The following is a 20,929-nucleotide window of genomic DNA, read 5'->3' as shown; positions in this document are numbered from 1 at the left end:
TGCGAAAGGGTTTTTCCCATTGCATTGGTTAATTTTTGTTCATCTATTATTTATGATTTTGTTTCAACTAGTGCTTTGAAAAGTTTTTTCTATGATAAGTTTGTTGTTGGCAATTTTATTGAAGGCGTTCGATTAGATCAGCATGAAAAAGATTGATAGTGTGCGATAAAGATTATTCACATACAAAGTTCGATTTGTTTGATTATCATATTCTGAATGATGGTGATTACACCTTCCATAGTGGTAAGAAGTGTTTTCCTATTGATGAGTATGGTATTGGCAAGAATTTTATTGAAGTACGAATAAATTTGCACAAACAAATTTTGAACTCTTGTGATAAAAAGTTGGCATGTGAAACGCCTAGTCTACTTGTGTGTGGTGATAATTTGAATTTTCTGTTTTTTTGCGTAAATTCCCCATGTCTGAACAAGTCTATTCGAATGAGATTTACGATGTATGAATGTTTGAACATATGCATGCTCAAATTCTTTTGTTCCACTTGTGTGAATTGTTGGTAATTAAGAAATTCATGACTGCATTTTGGAACAGTGAACAATATCGTGTGTTCAACCCTGGAGTTCGCTATTCTGGTTCATCTTTGAGAGAAGGCAAGCATTGTAAATTTTGTTTGAATGACCAAGTAAACAATTGTTGCTTGTATGATGCTTTGTCACTAAGTTTGAAAACGAGACGTGTGAATCTTGTTGGCTTGTTAAGATAAAATCAAATTTTTGATTGTGGAGAATGTTGTTTATTTTTGTTTAACAGAATCGAGACATATGAATGTTTAAAGGCATGCTTGTTTAATTTTCTTTTGATCCGAATATGTGATAAGACGATGGCATGTAAAATGGTTAGTGCATTTGAATTTGAAGATGGTGTCTCAAATCTGCCTTACTATATAAATTCTGCATGTTTAAGTAAGATTGATCGAGTGGAACTTAGATTACATGATCATTTGGAGGACTCCTTGATAAATTTTGATTATAAATTTGATTTGATTATGATGCATCCTTTATTACCAAGTATGGAAAACCATTGTGAACAGGTAAGATCCACTTCTACTTTTGATCCCGGCATTGGATTATGCATTCTAATTTTGAATAAGATTCTGGAAAGATCGTTTGAGTTTATAAATTTTAGTGTCACTAATTCATTCCATTTCTATGTAGGTGACACTTTGGAATGGTTTCCTCCTAAAGAGGGAGGGCATGGAACTAAATCATTTTCTTTTCAAACCATTTGTGGTTCCTGGAGTTTTAGAAACAATACTTTTCGGATCATGAACAAAAGGGCTTGTTGATACGACCCGCCCTTGGGAACGGCCATTGCTTCAGCCTACAAGCGAGGCTCGTTGTGTTTGCAAGCTGGACGTAGCTCAATCTTATTTTGTGGAGCTTCATTTAGCTCATTTTCAGCTCCTTTCAAGCTCAATGAGCTCGAACTAGCTCAATTTCATTAAGACCTTATTATAGTAGCTGAAATAAATTATTTGAGTCATTTAATTAGATTATTACAGCTCAATTAATATTCATTTTTATTTGGTTTAAAATCTGGACAAATTTAATTATGCATGTTAATTGAGTTATAATTATATGTTATTAATTTGTCTTAATTTCTACAGCTCATTAATATGTTTTTTATGCATGTTTTAATGTGTCAATTTTATTACATGTTTTCATTATGTCCTAAGGTGGCCGAATTTAATGTGCATAATTTTTGTGTCATTTGCTACCAAATTAATGTGTTTAAAAATGTATTTGATTTATTGAATAAATTTTGCTGTAGGTACATCACATTTGGACGTCCTTGGTGCATGAATGAATTAAAAGAAGGTACATGAAGGGACGGCACATGCATGAATGGGCAAATGAAGTTGGTCTGCTTTTGAAGTTTCCTAGGTGACCATTCAAATTTAATTTATTGCTTACACATTGCTGGATACATCATGGCTGTTCGGTTCAAGGTGTTCATATTCAAGGACTCTTCAAAACTTGGTTTTCACACTCAAAGTGACTATTCGGCATCTCCTTAATTGCTGGTAATTTTTCAGCAATGGTTGCCAATTAAATGAGCTCCTTTAAGCACATCAACCGAATGTAGCTGCTGCCATTTATTCACTCAAGTTCCAAGTTCAATTATCCATCTAGAAGGTGACTATTGGAGCTCCAAGTTCAGCCGAATCTAGCTAGTCCATTTAAGTGATTCATTTGCTTAATTTTTAAGTAATGTAAGTGACCATTTGGCTAGCTTAGGTGATTATTATAAATAGCTGAATTTTCACTTTGTAAAGGACTTTTGACATTTTAATTATCGAATTGCTGCCAAATTTGTGAGGCATTTTCTCTCAAATTTCGTTCGAGACCCGTAAGACTTATCTAAGCTTTTAGTGGCGTCTTTTTGAGTCTTTTCTGAACTTATCACTCCCTAAACCCGAGTGTGGCGTTCACCTTTGATACCTTTGGTTCATACTTTCCTAAGTATTGGGTCAAGGTCCTTTTCAACCATTTCCAATTCATTTAGGTCCTATAAGTTTCGGGTCGACACTTTTCTTTAGTGTTGGTTCACTCTTGGCCTTTTTGAACCATTTCCATTTTCGTACCAAATCCATTACCATTTCGTTTCAAATCCCTTACCGTTTCATACCAATTCCCAAATACCAAAACGTACCCAAAACCAAAGACCATTTCTTAATTATCCTAAACCGAACTCGTCCATTCTATTCATACCATTTCGACTTAAACCAAATCCACATCCAACTTTGCACGAACTTATCTTACTTCTTTGAACACAAATATTTTCTAACTTCTTCTCGTCTAATCTACTTCTTCGTTTACGATCGGGAACTAAACGACTCGGGCTCAACTACTAAACCGAGATCGTATCACTTGTGATCTCGAAAAAATTTTCACGAGCAAGTGGCCCGATTTGAGGACAAATCGTCTTCAAGAGGGAGGGTATGATGTGATCTCAATCGCATCATGTTGTGGCACCACTCGTTGCTATCGTGATTGGCCTAAACACGAGGGCCCCAAGTGCAAGATGAAGCTCAATCTCAGCTCAACAAGCTCAATCTTAGTTTTTCCCAGCTCGATTTAGCTCACATGAGCTTAATTTAGCTCGTTTGAGCTTGGCTTAAGTTTATTTCAACTCATTTATTTTAATGTCTGAATAAATTAAGTAATTTATTAATTTAGCTTAAATTACTACAGCTCATAATTATGTTTTGACTTATTACATGTTTTAAATGTGTCTTGGCCGAATTTAATATGTCTTGTTAAGACTTTATTAAATTTGTCTAATTTAATTTATGTTTTAATTAGTGTGTCTAAATTATATTAATGTTTGTTCAGCTGAATTTTATGTGATTTAATTTTGGTTCATGTGTTTTTGTAGGTGAGCTGAATTTGGAGAGTAATTAAACAAGGTTCATGCATGATAGGTTCAATGTATGGGACGGTGCATGTAAGGCCTCTTTCAATGAATGGTGGGTGATCCATTTGGCTCCCCAAGGCACCTATTTGGCCAAAAGGTGTCCAGCAACTCAAAGCACAAGCTTGGCCGATCGTATTCCCAAGGCAGCATCTAAGCCATTCACACCTCAATTTGACCAATCAGCTCCTATACATGTATGGGTGGATTCATGAACGTCCAAAGGGAGGGAATATTACCTTAATTCATCACATTGAATGTATAATGTGCATGTACAAAGGGGAGAACGAATTTACAAGGTACATGCTTCCATTCATGAACCAGCCCATCATTAAAGCTTTAATTAAGAGAGATGCATGACCCATGCACCTAGCATTCGTCCAAGGGGGGTTGGATATGAATTGAAGATGCACATTCATGGAACAAGGAAGCTTTCTTATTGGTTAAGCATGCATGAACGGGTTTTGGGAAGAAACATGATTATTCAACCATGCATATGAACTTACACTATCCATGAACAGAGATTTAATGCTTGAAGTGTGAACATTTTTAATTGTTGTGTGAACACATTAGTAGCTGAATTTTAATAGGCATTAGAGAGCCTATAAATAGTTTATTTTGTTTATTGTAAAAGGTTACAGAATTTGATCAATTAAAACTTAATAGAACTTTGTTCTTGTGAGGTTACCTCCTCTCTTCTTTCGTTCGAGTCTCGAAGCGACTTATCTAGCTTGTTAGTGGCGTCAATCCGAACTCCATTGAACTTATCACCGAACCGGTGTGGCGTTCAACCATATTATTATACCTCTGGTTCTTACCTCCATATAGGTAACGGGTCAAGGTCCGCTTCTATCTTTCATCAAATTTCACCTTAAGCAATATATAAGACTAGGGGCAATACTTTTTAGTATTGAATCATTCTTAAAGTTTGAGTTCTTTATCCATTTCCATTTAGCTATCATCTTTGTAACTTAATTCTTTGTTAAACCGAACCTATCTTTCATCAAACCAAAACCCATCCTTTGAACCCATTTTGCCTACCTTTTCGCTTATAAAACATTCAAACTCCATCTATCTACAAATTTGAACGAGCTTCTCGTCGACGATCGGGCATCTTAAGTGAACCCGACTCAATCAATCGGGCCGGATCACATCAACTCTTCAAGACCGAATGTTCACACATGGAGGCTGTTCGTTTCAAGGTTTTCACATTACAAAAAGGCTGATCAGTAGCTCCTTAATTGCTGGTCACTTTTCAACAATAGTTGCATTATAAATGAGCTCATTAAGCATGTTAAATGAATCAAGCTGCTGCCATGCACATTTCCAAGTTTCCATGTCCAATGTTTGCTCTAGAAGCTGCCCATTCAAGCTCCCATTCGGCTGAATCTTATTCACTAATTAAATAGATTCATTTACTTAGATTTTAAGAATTTAGGTGGCTATTCGGCTAGCCTAGTCATTTGCCTATAAATTGTGTTGATTTTATTTTGTAAGGAACTTTTGAACATTATCGAATTACTGTCAAATTGTTGAGAGAACTCTTCTCTTAAATTTCGTCCAAAAACTTCGTTGACTTATCTAATTAGTTAGTGGCGTCAACCCATTTTTGTTCAACCGAACTCATCACGATATCGTGTGGCGTTCACTCTAAAATATACCAAGGTTCTTATCTATTATAGATAGTGGGTCGAGGTTTTCCAATCCATCTCCTATCAACTTAAGAACCTATAAGTTTTGGTTCAATCTTCAACTGAAGTATTGGTTCACTCTTGTTCTCAAGTTATCATTCTAAATTCAAACACCGAGTTTCCTTTTCTTTCATAGCCGAACCACATACAAATAATTAGCCTTCTTTCATAAACCTATCCTTTGACACCCATAAACCCTATTTAGCCCATATCCGACTTCAATTCAAACTCCAACAATTCTTCTTTGTTTTAACGATCAGGCAACTATACGACTCCGAATAATCAACGAGGTCGGGGCGTATCAACTAGGTTTTGTGCGTCAAGAAAAAGAAGAATTATGAATCACAAATGATTCTTGATACACAAGACTGGTGCCGAACAGATTCTTGAAGATTGAAAGGGCTGGAAATGCAACAAGAGAGATTAAAATAATTTAATCAATGAATCGGCACAAGCAGAAAAATTAAAGAGGAATAAACAGTAAGAAAATAAAGAAATGTCCTAAGAAGCCTTGAAATCGAGAAAGATTTCACAACTTCCTTCAAACAACACTAATCTCACCTCCAATGTAGGACAATGGCAAGAAGAAGGTTGAAGATGGCTCCCACAATCAAAAAGATTGTGAAAACTACTTCCAAAGAAAACTCAAGAGAAAATTCTTGGAGAAACTCAAAGAGAATTTTCACTCAACAAAAATCTAATTTCAATGTGTAATTCAATGTAATTGTGTATAAAGTCTCCGACCAAGCCTTACTATAGGCCTTCTATATATTTTCCTAACCCTATTAGGAAAACTAAGAAAAAACCTAATTGTTTGACTTTGAAAGGAAAATTCGGCCAAGGCCTTTAAATGGGCCTCTTGGACTGAATGTTTACATATAATTTAATTCATAAAGTCTAAAAATTAAACTAAGTATTTGAAGAATTAAAACTTAACAAATTGGGCCACTTTGACCATTTGGCCTGATTTTCAACTAAGTCTAGTTTGAACTTCTTGATTGGGCTTGGAACACCTTATTGGGTCGTGTCTTCAAGAACTTGGGCTTGTGATCCGTTCTCTCCGGAAATTGGCTCGTTGATGCTCATAACTAAGATCTAATGCTCCTTAGCTGCAAGATTCAGTTTTGTGGACCAAGATTTCTGATACGATCTCGGTTTAGTAGTTGAACCCGAGTCGTTTAGTTCCCGATCGTAAACGTAGAAGTGTATTAGAAAAGAAGAAGAGAAAATGTAATTAAGTTCAAAGAGGTAAGGTAGGTTCGTTCAAAGTAGGTTGTGGAATTTGGTTTAAGTCTAAATGGTATGATTAGGTTGGTTGAGTTCGGTTTAGGAATAATTCAAGAATGGTCTTTAGTTTTGGTGCGATTTGGTATTCAAAAAAAATGGTACGAAATGGTATGGGATTTGGTACGAAATGGTAATGGTTCAAAAAGGTCAAGAAAGAACCAACACTAAAAAGAGTGTCGACCCGAAACTTATAGGACCTAAATGAATTGGAATTGGGGTGATAAGGACCTTGACCCAATACTTAGGAAAGTATGAACCAAAGGTATCAATGGTGAACGCCACACTTGGGTTGGGGAGTGATAAGTTCGAAAGAAAGACTCGGAAAGACGCCACTAGAAGCTAGATAAGTCTTACGGGTCTCGAACGAAATTTGAGAGAAAATGCCTCACAAATTTGGCAGCAATTCGTTACTTAAAATGTCAAAAAGTCCTTTACAAAGTAAAAATTCAGCTATTTATAATAATCTCCTAAGCTAGCCGAATGGTCTCTTTCAATCCTTAAGGAGTAAGCAAATGAACCACTTGAATGTGCTAGCTAGATTCGGCTGAACTTGACAAGCTTCTAGAACTCCCATTGAACCTTGGTCACTTTGAATGGTGCATGAAGGAGTTAGATTCGGCCAATGTACATATAAATGAGCTTACTTAAGTTGTATCTTTTGCTGAAAAGTGACCAGCCATTAAGAGGGATTTGAATGGCCAAATGAAGTGTGGACACTCGGTTTCAAAGAGTCCTTGTGTGTAAACATTCCAAACCGAAAAGCCAAGAGTGTGAACTTCATGTGTGAACGGCAAAATGCTGGTTCTTGAATCATTTAAAATTAGCTGAACATTCCTCATGCATGTAACGCCACATTCATTGAACCTATGATGCATCCACCTAGCTTAAATGCTTCCATCCACATTCGGCCAACCTACACAACATGAACAAATGAATTTAGTTGACCATTATTCAGCTGAATCATATTAAAAATGAAATTTAGACAACATTAATCCAAATAATTAAAACAAAACTCAATTAATTAAACTAAGTCTAATTAATTCGGTTTGGACAAGGCACATTAAAAACATGTATTAAGACTTATATATAAGCTGTAGGAATTTAATTTGACTTAATAACATGTAGGAAAAACACAATTAATCATGCATAATTAAATCCGACTAGATTTGAGACAAATTAAACAGCAAAAATTATTTGAGCTGAATTTGCAAGTTTTGAGCTGAATTGAGCTGATTTGAGCTCATTGAGCTTGAAAGGAGCTGGAAACGAGCTAAATGAAGCTCCACAAAATAAGATTGAGCTACATCCAGCTTGCAAACACAACGAGCCTCGCTTGTAGGCTGAAGCAATGGCCGTTCCCAAGGGCGGGTCGTATCAATTTCGAAGATATTTAATCTTGATTTTCTTGATTCTTAAAATCGCTCAGAACAGCAAAATTGGACCAATATTCGGTTTCTTGATTTTCTTGAAAACAAGAAAGTGAATCTTGATTTTCTTTATCCTTTTTATACGCATCTAAGGCCTTGCTAATGAAGTCTTGAATGATTCCATTTAGTTTCATAGGCATTTCCCTGGCCTTTAACCTCGTTATTGGGCCTTGTTGTAATTTGAGCCCATCACGTCCTTGAGCTTGAATTGGGCCTTTGTGAGTCGTATCATTCCCCCTTCCTCAAAAAGATTCGTCCTCAAATCTTAAAAATCAAATGGAGATAAGTCAGCCACAATGAAAGTAGATGATAGAGGGTTGCGCGCGGACCAAGATCGAGTTGCCAAGTCACGGAAAACTCCTATGAAAATGCTAGACGCTTGGATCTGAAATGAAACAAAACATTAACTTAGAATCAATATATCTAAAACGAAACACCCAAAATAATAAAGAATCAGCCAAGAATTGAAACACTTATTAATAGTGATTCTTGGAAGCCAAGAACACGAAATTAAACTTCAAGAAAAGTCTCATATCAGCCGAATCTTACAAGTAAACACAAAACAAAAAAATTAGACTCAACAGATCACGAAACCCCAAATTAAAGTAGAACTAGGTTTTGTGCGGCAAGACAAAGAAGAATTATGAATCAAAAATGATTCTTGATACCCAAGACTGGTGTCGAACAGATTCTTGAAGATTGAAAGGGCTGGAAACGCAACAAGAGAGATTAAAACAATTTAATCAATGAATCAGCACAAGTAGAAAAATTAAAGAGGAATAAACAACAAGAAAATAAAGAAAAGTCCTAAGAAACTTTGAAATCAAGAAAGATTTCACAACTCTGTTCAAACGGCTCTAATCTCCCCTCCAATGTAGGACAATGGCAAGAAGAAGGCTGAAGATGGCTCCCACAATCAAAAAGATTGTTAAAACTACTTCCGAAGAAAACTCAAGAGAAAATTCTTGGAGAAACTCAAAGAGAATTTTCACTCAACAAAAATCTGATTTCAATGTGTTGTGTCTGTGGATGGCCGGCCAAGCCTTACATATATGGGCCTACTACTACTTTCTAAACCCTATTAAGAAACTAAGAAAAACCTAGTTGTTTGACTTTTAAAGGAAAATTCAGCCAAGGCCTTTAAATGGGTCTCTTGGACTGAATGTTTACATAGAATTTAATTCATAAAGTCTAAATATTAAAGTAAGTATTTAAAGAATTAAAACTTAACAAATTGGGTTACTTTGACAATTTGGCCTGATTTTCAACTAAGTTTAGTTTGAACTTCTTGATTGGGCTTTGTACATCTTATTGGGCCGTGTCTTCAAGAACTTGGGTTTGTGATCCGTTCTCTCCCGAAATTGGTTCGTTGATGCTCATAACTGAGATCCAATGCTCCTTAGCTGCAAGATTCAGTTTTGTGGACCAAGATTTTGAAGATTTTTAATCTTGATTTTCTTGATTCTTAAAATCGCTCAGAACAGCAAAATTGGACCAATATTCGGTTCCTTGATTTTCTTGAAAACAATATTCCCTTTCATAAATTCACATTGCATGGTCGGTGGAGTCTCCAAAACTGCTCATTAAAGCTTCCAAGACTTTTCAGCTAATCAAAACAATTTTTAATAGCTCATCAATTGTTGGCCGAACTTAGCTTGTCCCATTTCAGCTCCCAATGTAGCTCATTACTTTCCAGCTGATTCCAAGGCCTCTAGAAGCTGGCTGTTGACGTCCCCAACACACAAGAAGCTATCTGGAATTTTCCTTTAACTTTCAGTTCATTAAGGCTGAACCGAATTGACCGTTCATGTTCTCTAATGACTATTCGGCTAGCCCTTGTTTTTGGCTATAAATAGTTGTTTTGTAATCATTTTTAGGTTAGACAATATATTTTTAAAACTTTATATGAAATTTGTTTACTTTGTGAGTTTGTTTTCAACTCTCATTGTTCTCCAAGGACTGGTTAGACTTATCAAGTAACCCTTGTGATACGATCTCAGTTTAGCAGTTGAACCCGAGTCGTTTAGTTCCCGATCGTAAACGTAGAAGTGTATTAGAAAAGAAGAAGAGAAAATGTAATTAAGTTCAAAGAGGTAAGGTAGGTTCGTTCAAAGTAGGTTGTGGAATTTGGTTTAAGTCTAAATGGTATGATTAGGTTGGTCGAGTTCCGTTTAGGAATAATTCAAGAATGGTCTTTAGCTTTGGTGCGATTTGGTATTCGAAAAATGGTACGAAATGGTATGGGATTTGGTACGAAATGGTAATGGTTCAAAAAGGTCAAGAAAGAACCAACACTAAAAAGAGTGTCGACTCGAAACTTATAGGACCTAAATGAATTGGAATTGGGGTGATAAGGACCTTGACCCAATACTTAGGAAAGTATGAACCAAAGGTATCAATGGTGAACGCCACACTCGGGTTGGGGAGTGATAAGTTCGAAAGAAAGACTCGGAAAGACGCCACTAGAAGCTAGATAAGTCTTACGGGTCTCGAACGAAATTTGAGAGAAAATGCCTCACAAATTTGGCAGCAATTCGTTACTTAAAATGTCAAAAGTCCTTTACAAAGTAAAAATTCAGCTATTTATAATAATCTCCTAAGCTAGCCGAATGGTCTCTTTCAATCCTTAAGGAGTAAGCAAATGAACCACTTGAATGTGCTAGCTAGATTCGGCTGAACTTGACAAGCTTCTAGAACTCCCATTGAATCTTGGTCACTTTGAATGGTGCATGAAGGAGTTAGATTCGACCAATGTACATAAATGAGGTTATTTAAGTTGTATCTTTTGCTGAAAAGTGACCAGCCATTAAGAGGGATTTGAATGGCCAAATGAAGTGTGAACACTCGGTTTCAAAGAGTCCTTGTGTGTGAACATTCCAAACCGAAAAGCCAAGAGTGTGAACTTCATGTGTGAACGGCAATATGCTGGTTCTTGAATCATTTAAAATCAGCTGAACATTCCTCATGCATGTAACGCCACATTCATTGAACCTATGATGCATGCACCTAGCTTAAATGCTTCCATCCACATTCTACCAACCTACACAACATGAACAAATGAATTTAGTTGATCATTATTCAGCTGAATCATATTAAAACGAAATTTAGACAACATTAATCCAAATAATTAAAACAAAACTCAATTAATTAAACTAAGTCTAATTAATTCGGTTTGGACAAGACACATTAAAAACATGTATTCAGACTTATATATAAGTCATAGGAAATTAATTTGACTTAATAACATGTAGGAAAAACACAATTAATCATGCATAATTAAATCCGACCAGATTTGAGACAAATTAAATAGCAAAAATTATTTGAGCTGAATTTGCAAGTTTTGAGCTAAATTGAGCTGATTTGAGCTCATTGAGCTTGAAAGGAGCTGGAAACGAGCTAAATGAAGCTCCACAAAATAAGATTGAGCTACGTCCAGCTTGCAAACACAACGAGCCTCGCTTGTATGCTGAAGCAATGGCCGTTCCCATGGGCGGGTCGTATCATCCCCTCCCTCTTTAGAGCGATTTGTCCCCAAATCGGGCCACTTGCTCGCAAAGAAACTTTCCTTAACAAAGACCCCTTGGTTGTTGAATTTGACAAACTTATGCCCAGCAACCTGAAATTCATGAATAGATTGAAAATAACACCGATTAGTTACTTGCCCTCCCTCTTTAGGGCAAAGCCACTTCAAGGTGTCACCTACACAATAAAAAAATTATGAATGACACGATGAACTAAAAACTTGCGAACTCTTTCCAAATTTTCAATCACAATTAGAGCAAAAGAACTATTGCCAAATTCCAAAATATAGATAAGCCTTACCTTTCCACATTGATTTTCCAAATTCATCAAGGAACTAGACATGGGAAATAATTCTACGAATATGGACAGTTCATTCAAATAAACACATATCCCACAACACACTCTATCAAATGGATTCGAAGACTCATGAATCAAACAATTAAATCGATTTGTCAAATCTTCACCATGGAAAATCCCATCCAATGGACGAATGGATTTTAACGAATAACCACAAATCAACAAAAAGTCTTTTAAACAAATATGTGAAAAAAATATTAATCGGCCAAAAGAAACAAGATCACTTAGTCGAATCAAGTTTTGCAAATTTAAACTTAGTAGTGGCCAATAATCTTCCACTTCTTCATCAAACTTGTCATATTCACGAATGTCATCACCTTTTGAACAAGATAGAGATGTTTTTAGTTCTTCAGAAACCAAACCTTGTCTATCCTTGAGATTATGGATTTGAGGATCGGTTTTACCGTATTCTCGCAATATGAACCTTCTCTCCTCAGGAATATAATGTAATCGTAATTCCTTGCTTGGTTTAACCTGAAAAAATGAAAAGACATGAAGACAATGATTAATCAAAACATTTTTCTTTCTCACACTCAAATTTCTTTCACTTTCTTTTTCTTTGATCTTGTTTTTCTCACAATCTCGATTCTTTTCTTTTGAATCATTTGTCTTTTCTTTTTCACTCTCTCTCAATTTCTTTTTTTGTTCTTTCAAATCCTCTTTCTTTTACCATATCACTCATTTCTTTTGCACTCTCGTTTCTTCCTTCAATCTCACTCTCTTTTTCAGTTTCCTTTTCTTTTTCGACTTTCGTTTTATTCTCAATCTCATTTTCAATTTTCTTTTCTATCTCCCACTCATCTTCTTTTCTTTCATTTCTTTTCATGTTCATTTTCTCGCTCGCGCTCTTTTTCTTTTTCTTTTTCACATGCTATTTCAATTCCATTACAAAAGTAGAAATCATTAAAATGAGAAGCCTTTCGTTGAGAATAAGAAAAGGATTTTTCATACAAATGGCAATATTCTCTTTGTGATAGATCTTCTGTAGCCGAGTACTTTGACACTCTTGAAACACGTTCGCCTCTTCGTAAATAATCCTTTGTAGATGAATAAATTGAGGCACTCATAGAGACACGTTTACCTTTTCGTTTATCATCTCGGAAGGACTCAAACTCGGAGTTTGCTTCTCTTGGTCTCGAACACCTTGTTGAATAGAAGTCTTGATAAGAGTCTCTTGTCGAGTAGTGTCGTCGTGACGATCTTTTCTTCGTCTCTTGACTTGAAGAAATTCGCTCCCGTTGGAATCGTTTATCCAACTTCTTCAATCGTTCTTTAATTGGTTCCAATTTTCTTTGAAGCATTTGACCCACCTCATGAATAATCATTTGATATGTTGGGTCGATCAAAACATCGTCATATTCTTCATCATCAATCCCTTCAAAACTTCTTGACATCTTTTTCTTAATCACACAACAAATGATACGAGCTTGTTTCGTATGAAATAACGAGTCGTAATATTTCCCGATCGAAATTAGGTAGTGTCGGCTTTAAAATAAATTCAAGTCTTGCTGTTTAAAATTAAATGGCTTTGGGGAAACAAGGGAGTTTGATGGAGTGTTGTTGCTAGATATTTCAATGAAAACAAGTCGAACCCTTATTAGCAAATAAGGACCCGGGGCTTAAGGTTTCAAAGAAAGAAAGGATTTGGGATAAAACCGAGACCCTCTATTTAGCAAAATAGGAACCTACGGTATGAAGAACGCCACACCAATGGTGATAAGTTCGGAACAAAGTCAGATTGACGCCACTTGTTGAAGATAAGTCAATTTGAGCTTTGGAGAATAAAGAGAGTGAATTGCCTCACTAAAATGATATTTCATTCAGAAATTTGTCAAAAGTCCTTTTACAAGAAATTGAGCAACTATTTATAATCTAATGTCTAGTAGCCGAATGGACATATTCTAGACTTAATTTCTAAGCAAAATTGAACAAAAATTCAGCTTAAATTCATGTATATGCTTGCATCAAGGTTCGGTGAATAGAGACCAAGGAAGAGCTTTCAATGGACTTAGAAAATGGCAGCAGACTACATTCGGCCAATGGAGTTTAATGAGGTCATTCATGAAGCAACTATTGATGAAAAATTACCAGCATTAATTGGCAACTTGAACAGCCATTTAGAAGTGTGAATGGACAGTTTTGAAGAGCCTTGAAGTGTGAACATGGCTGAACCGAATAGACATAGTGTGAACACTTTTATACGCCCTTGGGAAGAGAATCACCAAGCTTGAAAGGATGAAAAGCTTGATCACTCTTGGCCGAATAGTTGCCTTGAAGAACATTAAAATTAATCACTTTTAATGCATTAATTCATTTGCACATGTATATTCAAATTCATTGAATCTCCATGCATGAATCTGCCTAATTCATCTCCAAATTAATTGCACCTAAAATAAACATGAACTTAATTAATTTCAAGCAAATTCATCGAACTAAATTAAAATATAATGTGAACATCCTAAATAACATTGAGACAACTTAAATATTAACAAATCATAACACATAAATTGGCTAGACAAATTTAAAACATGTAATAATTTAGACAAACTAAATGACATCAAGACATCTTTAATTTAACTAAATCAAGACATATTAAACACTTAAATTAATTAAGACATATTTAAAAGCTGTAATGAAACTTATTTAAATGTTTATTTAAATGGTCTAAATTCCAGCATCGAATTAATTAGCTAGAACGAAATTCAGCTTCAAAGAAGTTGAATATGTTCAGCTCGTTTTTAAACTCCTTGCTATCATTTTCCTCAACCCGTTCCACCATTGCTAAAATAGCATCTTTGAATCGTTTAGCTCTAGCTCGCGTTATTGGACCAATGGGCAGCTTGATGGCTTCTTGTTCGTTCTCCATTTGGTTCGTAGGCAAGCTCACATCAACAAAACTCACACTTCTCTCACAAAAACAAAAAAAAATTCACACTATTTGGCTTTTACTTCTCTCGAATGGTCTCACCAATCGCTCTTGCCTTTTTCCACTCGATTTTTGCCTCTCGAAGTTCTCCGCAAACTAGATAGACGAATCAATACCGTTTAGGGTCGGCTTACAAAATTGATGTGGCTTTGGTGGGTAATGATGTCGGGATTAAACGTAGGCTATCAAACAAAATAGAAAGGTTAAGTGTGGCTGGAAATGAATTTTTAGTACTTTGGCAGCAAACAAAGCTTTACAAACTCAAAACGAATTTCAATCACTTTTTTTTAATTCCGAAACTTTTTTTTCTTTTTTTTTCGAATTTCCTCTTTTTTATCAATACTGAATACAAAAGAAGACAAGGAAAAAATTGAATACAAATTTTTTTTGAATTTTTTTTTATTTTTTTCGAATTTTTTTCCCTTTTTTTACAATACCGAAATGTCGATAACTTCGATTCTTACTCCGATTCAGCTAGCTCTGATACCAAATGATACGATCTCGGTTTAGTAGTTGAACCCGAGTCGTTTAGTTCCCGATCGTAAACGTAGAAGTGTATTAGAAAAGAAGAAGAGAAAATGTAATTAAGTTCAAAGAGGTAAGGTAGGTTCGTTCAAAGTAGGTTGTGGAATTTGGTTTAAGTCTAAATGGTATGATTAGGTTGGTTGAGTTCGGTTTAGGAATAATTCAAGAATGGTCTTTAGTTTTGGTGCGATTTGGTATTAAAAAAAAATGGTACGAAATGGTATGGGATTTGGTACGAAAATGGTAATGGTTCAAAAAGGTCAAGAAAGAACCAACACTAAAAAGAGTGTCCACCCGAAACTTATAGGACCTAAATGAATTGGAATTGGGGTGATAAGGACCTTGACCCAATACTTAGGAAAGTATGAACCAAAGGTATCAATGGTGAACGCCACACTCGGGTTGGGGAGTGATAAGTTCGAAAAAAAGACTCGGAAAGACGCCACTAGAAGCTAGATAAGTCTTACGGGTCTCGAACGAAATTTGAGAGAAAATGCCTCACAAATTTGGCAGCAATTCGTTACTTAAAATGTCAAAAGTCCTTTACAAAGTAAAAATTCAGCTATTTATAATAATCTCCTAAGCTAGCCGAATGGTCTCTTTCAATCCTTAAGGAGTAAGCAAATGAACCACTTGAATGTGCTAGCTAGATTCGGCTGAACTTGACAAGCTTCTAGAACTCCCATTGAACCTTGGTCACTTTGAATGGTGCATGAAGGAGTTAGATTCGGCCAATGTACATAAATGAGGTTATTTAAGTTGTATCTTTTGCTGAAAAGTGACCAGCCATTAAGAGGGATTTGAATGGCCAAATGAAGTGTGAACACTCGGTTTCAAAGAGTCCTTGTGTGTGAACATTCCAAATCGAAAAGCCAAGAGTGTGAACTTCATGTGTGAATGGCAATATGCTGGTTCTTGAATCATTTAAAATGAGCTGAACATTCCTCATGCATGTAACGCCACATTCATTGAACCTATGATGCATGCACCTAGCTTAAATGCTTCCATCCACATTCGGCCAACCTACACAACATGAACAAATGAATTTAGTTGATCATTATTCAGCTGAATCATATTAAAAACGAAATTTAGACAACATTAATCCAAATAATTAAAACAAAACTCAATTAATTAAACTAAGTCTAATTAATTCGGTTTGGACAAGACACATTAAAAACATGTATTAAGACTTATATATAAGCTGTAGGAAATTAATTTGACTTAATAACATGTAGGAAAAACACAATTAATCATGCATAATTAAATCCGACCAGATTTGAGACAAATTAAGTAGCAAAAATTATTTGAGCTGAATTTGCAAGTTTTGAGCTAAATTGAGCTGATTTGAGCTCATTGGGCTTGAAAGGAGCTGGAAACAAGCTAAATGAAGCTCCACTAAATAAGATTGAGCTACGTCCAGCTTGCAAACACAACGAGCCTCGCTTGTAGGCTGAAGCAATGGCCGTTCCCAAGGGCGGGTCGTATCAATTTCGAAGATTTTTAATCTTGATTTTCTTGATTCTTAAAATCGCTCAGAACAGCAAAATTGGACCAATATTCGGTTTCTTGGTTTTCTTGAAAACAAGAAAGTGAATCTTGATTTTCTTTATCCTTTTTATACGCATTTAAGGCCTTGGTAATGAAGTCTTGAATGATTCCATTTAGTTTCATAGGCATTTCCCTGGCCTTTAACCTCGTTATTGGGCCTTGTTGTAATTTGAGCCCATCACGTCCTTGAGCTTGAATTGGGCATTTGTGAGTCGTATCATTCCCCCTTCCTCAAAAAGATTCGTCCTCGAATCTAAAAAATAAAATGGAGATAAGTCAGCCACAATGAAAGTAGATGATAGAGGGTTACGCGCGGACCAAGATCGAGTTGCCAAGTCACGGAAAACTCCTATGAAAACGCTAGACGCTTGGATCTAAAATGAAACAGAAAATTAACTTAGAATCAATAGATCTAAAATGAAACACCCAAAACAATAATGAATCAGCCAAGAATTGAAACACTTATTAATAATGATTCTTGGAAGCCAAGAACACGAAATTGAACTTCAAGAAAAGTCTCATATCAGCCGAATCTGACAAGTAAACACAAAACAAAAAAATTAGACTCAACAGATCACGAAACCCCAAATTAAAGTAGAACTAGGTTTTGTGCGTCAAGACAAAGAAGAATTATGAATCAAAAATGATTCTTGATACCCAAGATTGGTGTCGAACAGATTCTTGAAGATTGAAAGGGCTGGAAACGCAACAAGAGAGATTAAAACAATTTAATCAATGAATCGGCACAAGCAGAAAAATTAAAGAGGAATAAACAACAAGAAAATAAAGAAAAGTCCTAAGAAACTTTGAAATCAAGAAAGATTTCACAACTCCGTTCAAATGGCTCTAATCTCCCCTCCAATGTAGGACAATGGCAAGAAGAAGGCTGAAGATGGCTCCCACAATCAAAAAGATTGTTAAAACTACTTCGAAGAAAACTCAAGAGAAAATTCTTGGAGAAACTCAAAGAGAATTTTCATTTAAAATGAAACATTCCTCATGCATGTAACGTTCATTGAACCTATGATGGATAGCTTAAATGCTTCCATCCACATTCGCCAACCTACATATATGAACAAATGAATTTAGTTGATCATTATTCAAAATCATATTAAAAAACTATTTAGACAACATTAATCCAAATAATTAAAACAAAACTCAATTAATTAAACTAAGTCTAATTAATTCGGTTTGGACAAGACACATTAAAACATGTATTAAGACTTATATATAAGCTACATAGGAAATTAATTTGACTTAATAACATGTAAAAAACACAATTAATCATGCATAATTAAATCCGAAAGATTTGAGACAAATTAAGTAGCAAAAATTATTTGACAATTTGCAAGTTTTGAGCTAAATTGAGTTTGATTTGAGCTCATTGGGCTTGAAAGAAAACAAGCTAAATGAAGCTCCACTAAATAAGATTGAGCTTGTGATCCGTTGCAAACACAAATTGCCTCGCTTGATGCTCATAATCGAGATCCAATGCTCCGTTCCCAAGATTCAGGTCGTGGATCAATTTGAAGATTTTTAATCTTGATTTTCTTGATTCTTAAAATCGCTCGAAACAGCAAAATTGGACCAATATTCGGTTTCTTGGTTTTCTTGAAAACAAGAAAGTGAATCTTGATTTTCTTTATCCTTTTATACGCATTTAAGGCCTTGGTAATGAAGTCTTGAATGATTCCATTTAGTTTCATAGGCATTTCGGCCTTTAACCTCGTTATTGGGCCTTGTTGTAATTTGAGCCCATCCGTCCTTGAGCTTGAATTGGGCATTTGTGAGTCGTATCATTCCCCTTCCTCAAAAGATTAGTCCTCGAATCTAAAAATAAAATGGAGATAAGTCACCACAATGAAAGTAGATGATAGAGGGTTGCGCGGACCAAGATCGAGTTGCCAAGTCACGGAAAACTCCTATGAAAACGCTAGGCGCTTGGATCTAAAATGAAACAGAAAATTAACTTAGAATCAATAGATCTAAAATGAAACACCCAAAACAATAATGAATCAGCCAAGAATTGAAACACTTATTAATAATGATTCTTGGAAGCCAAGAACACGAAATTGAACTTCAAGAAAAGTCTCATATCGGTAGAATCGACAAGTAAACACAAAACAAAAAATTAGACTCAACAGATCACGAAACCCCAAATTAAAGTAGAACTAGGTTTTGTGCGTCAAGACAAAGAAGAATTATGAATCAAAATGATTCTTGATACCCAAGATTGGTGTCGAACAGATTCTTGAAGATTGAAAGGGCTGGAACGCAACAAGAGAGATTAAAACAATTTAATCAATGAATCGGCACAAGCGAGAAAAATTAAAGAGGAATAAACAACAAGAAAATAAAGAAAAGTCCTAAGAAACTTTGAAATCAAGAAAGATTTCACAACTCCGTTCAAATGGCTCTAATCTCCCCTCCAATGTAGGACAATGGCAAGAAGAAGGCTGAAGATGGCTCCCACAATCAAAAAGATTGTTAAAACTACTTCCGAAGAAAACTCAAGAGAAAATTCTTGGAGAAACTCAAAGAGAATTTTCACTCAACAAAAATCTGATTTCAATGTGTTGTGTCTGTGGATGGCCAGCCAAGCCTTACATATATGGGCCTACTACTACTTTCTAAACCCTATTAAGAAACTAAGAAAAACCTAGTTGTTTGACTTTTAAAGGAAAATTCGGCCAAGGCCTTTAAATGGGTCTCTTGGACTGAATGTTTACATAGAATTTAATTCATAAAGTCTAAATATTAAAGTAAGTATTTAAAGAATTAAAACTTAACAAATTGGGTTACTTTGACAATTTGGCCTGATTTTCAACTAAGTTTAGTTTGAACTTCTTGATTGGGCTTGGAACATCTTATTAGGCCGTGTCTTCAAGAACTTGGGTTTGTGATCCGTTCTCTCCCGAAATTGGTTCGTTGATGCTCATAACTGAGATCCAATGCTCCTTAGCTGCAAGATTCAGTTTTGTGGACCAAGATTTCGAAGATTTTTAATCTTGATTTTCTTGATTCTTAAAATCGCTCAGAACAGCAAAATTGGACCAATATTCGGTTTCCTGATTTTCTTGAAAATAAGAAAGTGAATCTTGATTTTCTTTATCCTTTGTATACGCATCTAAGGCCTTGGTAATGAAGTCTTGAATGATTCCATTTAGTTTCATAGGCATTTCCCTGGCCTTTGACCTCGTTATTGGGCCTTGTTGTAATTTGAGCCCATCCCTTGAGCTTGAATTGGGCCTTTGTGAGTCGTATCATTCCCCCTTCCTCAAAAAGATTCGTCCTCGAATCTAAAAAATCAAATGGAGATAAGTCAGCCACAATGAAAGTAGATGATAGAGGGTTGCGCGCGGACCAAGATCGAGTTGCCAAGTCACGAAAAACTCCTATGAAAACGCTAGACGCTTGGATCTGAAATGAAACAGAAAATTAACTTAGAATCAATAGAACTAAAACGAAACACCCAAAACAATAAAGAATCAGCCAAGATTTGAAACACTTATTAATAGTGATTCTTGGAAGCCAAGAACACGAAATTGAACTTCAAGAAAAGTCTCATATCAGCCGAATCTGACAAGTAAACACAAAACAAAATAATTAGACTCAACAGATCACGAAACCCCAAATTAAAGTAGAACTAGGTTTTGTGCGGTAAGACAAAGAAGAATTATGAATCAAAAATGATTCTTGATACCCAAGACTGGTGTCGAGCAGTTCTTGAAGATTGAAAGAAATGGAAGCAAACAAGAGAGATTAAAACAATTTAATCAATGAATCGGCACAAGCAGAAAAATTAAAGAGGAATAAACAACAAGAAAATAAAGAAAAGTCCTAAGAAACTTTGAAATCAAGAAAGATTTCACAACTCCGTTCAAATGGCTCTAATCTCCCCTCCAATGTAGGACAATGGCAAGAAGAAGGCTGAAGATGGCTCCCACAATGAAAAAGATTGTTAAAACTACTTCCAAAGAAAACTCAAGAGAAAATTCTTGGAGAAACTCAAAGAGAATTTTCACTCAACAAAAATCTGATTTCAATGTGTTGTGTCTGTGGATGGCCGGCCAAGCCTTACATATATGGGCCTACTACTACTTTCTAAACCCTATTAAGAAACTAAGAAAAACCTAGTTGTTTGCCTTTTAAAGGAAAATTCGGCCAATGCCTTTAAATGTGCCTCTTGGACTGAATGTTTACATAGAATTTAA

This window comes from Gossypium raimondii, unplaced genomic scaffold (assembly GCF_025698545.1).
Source record: "Gossypium raimondii isolate GPD5lz unplaced genomic scaffold, ASM2569854v1 Contig00280, whole genome shotgun sequence".
NCBI lineage: Eukaryota > Viridiplantae > Streptophyta > Magnoliopsida > Malvales > Malvaceae > Gossypium > Gossypium raimondii.
The sequence above is the reverse complement of the archived record's forward strand: the minus strand, read 5'-3'. Positions refer to the sequence as shown.